This window comes from Bidens hawaiensis, unplaced genomic scaffold (assembly GCF_021521415.1).
Source record: "Bidens hawaiensis isolate Kalapana, Puna unplaced genomic scaffold, B.hawaiensis_p1.1 tig00034614_1, whole genome shotgun sequence".
Taxonomy (NCBI): Eukaryota; Viridiplantae; Streptophyta; class Magnoliopsida; order Asterales; family Asteraceae; genus Bidens; species Bidens hawaiensis.
Window position 1 is genome coordinate 46,021 of NW_027495986.1, and position 2,301 is coordinate 48,321.

Below are 2,301 nucleotides of genomic sequence, written 5' to 3' on the forward strand. Positions count from 1 at the left end.
TGGGAATACATCCGCGAAATCCCGAACAATAGGCACATCACCGGCGGTAGCCACCTCGGTTTTCATATTTATAGCATACGCCAGATATGCCCAGCAACCCCGTCGCATCAACCTTCCCGCCTTAAGCATAGATATGATATGTGGAGTCGCACTATTCCAGTCACCGAAGACCGTAATTTGGGTTCCATCTTGGGGGCCCTCAGGCAAACAAGTTTCTGACCACAAATGATCTGAGCATCAACACTTGCGAGCCAATCCATCTCGAGCACCATATCGAAACAACCAAGCGGCATCAAATACAACCGCACCGGAAACCTATACCCAGACAACTCGATGGAACAACCCTGAATAGCCCTAGACACGGACACAGATTTTCCTACGGCGACCTCAACCTCAAACACATCAACTACGCGCTCAGGTGATTTATTCAACGAGGAATAGAAAGCGGTAGACACAAAACTTCTACTGGCGCCCGAATCAAATAAGACTGACGCCTGTAATTCATCAAGTAGAAAGGTACCTGGGATAATATTATACTACTGCTTAGCTACATGATCATCACATACAATTCCAAAGGAATAAGAAATTTATAACGGTGGAACAAAAGCTAAATAAGGAAAAGTACCAGAAACGACATCCGCATCCTCCTTCGCCTCCCTCTTGGAGATGTTGAAGGCCCTCGCCCTGGCCTTCGGCTTCTCTTCCACCTTCCCCCTCGAGGAAGTCCCCTGACCGGACCCCCCCCCCCCGCCTTACTGGTAGGACAGTTTGATGCCAAGTGACCGGAGCCCTTACAGCGGAAACAAGTCAACTTCTGACACTCGAAATGGGGGTGTCCCGTCTTATCATAACGAAAATAGGAGCCAAACCCACTCTTACATTCCCCTTTGTGCGGTTTCCCGCACTTCTTACAATTTCCGAATGCCGCATCCCTCTTAAACTCAGAAGTCTCAGTCTTCACCCTTTTCTCAGACGGATTAAAATTGCTTCCCCCTGGCCGCTTACCGTACGAATTAGTGTTCCAAGTCTTCCTTGTCTCAGTCAGCGGTAACTTCTCCCTCTGATCATACAAAGTACCTGCTAGGGTAACCACCGATGAAAAGGTTTCATGTCTATGGTCACCAGACCCCTACGAATATCTGCCGGAAGCCCCTTCACATACTTTTTAATCCTCTTTGCTTCCGAAGTAACCAAATCGTTGGTTGATCTAATGGTTATTGATTATTCGAACCAGGTTCTTCACGTTCAGTTAAAGTTTAAGTTGGATAATAAGGCGATGTATTGTTCTTTCGAGTATGCTGAAAATTGTTATTTGAAAAGAAGGGAGTTATGGCATAATCTTGCAGTTCATAAACAATTCACTCGTGGTAAACCTTGGGCTTTACTAGGAGATTTTAATTGCGCTCTTAATTTGGAAGACAGCTTACATGGTTCTTCCAAAATATCCACTGGGATGCTTGATTTTCGTGCTTGTGTTAAGAACATTGAAGTTGAGGATATAAATGGGGTCGGGCTCCAATTCACTTGGAACAATAAACCGAGAACGGGTATGGGTCTTTTCAAAAAGCTTGATAGGGTGATGGGAAACTCTAAATTCATGGATATTTTTAATGATTCAACGGCGGTGTTCCTTCCATATCGGATTTCAGACCACTCTCCGTGTTTATTGAAATTCCCTCTCTTATTAAAGGTAAGCCTAAACCGTTTAAATTCCCTAATTTCTTAATTGGTAAACCGGGTTATAATGATATTATTGCTAACGGCTGGAAAATTGAGGTGAATGGTTATTACATGTTTCGCGTGGTAAAGAAACTCCAAAACTTAAAACATCCAATCCGTTCTTTGTTGCACCGACAAAGCAATCTCCACAAGAAAGTTAATGATCTAAGAACCCTTCTTGATGCTTGTCAAACCCATCTTGACATTGACCCTACTAATTTGGTGTTGATTCGGGAGCAGAGTAGTTATCTTAAGGCTTATCATGAGGCAACTAAAGATGAGGAAGAATTCCTAAAACAAAACGCTAAAGTCGATTGGTTAAAGCTTGGTGATTCTAACACTGCGTATTTTCACAATTCTTTGAAAATCCGAAACCATAGATGTCGTATTGATATTATAAGTGATGTTCAGGGCCAATTATATGAGGGATCGGATGTTCCTTCGGTGTTTGTTAATCATTTTATGAACATTTTTGGTTCGGATATGCAACCATTGAGAAAACCAGATAATCAGATTTTTACTACTAAGCTCTCGGCCTCTCAGGCGGAGCTGATGGTTAGACCTATATCCGATTTGGAAATC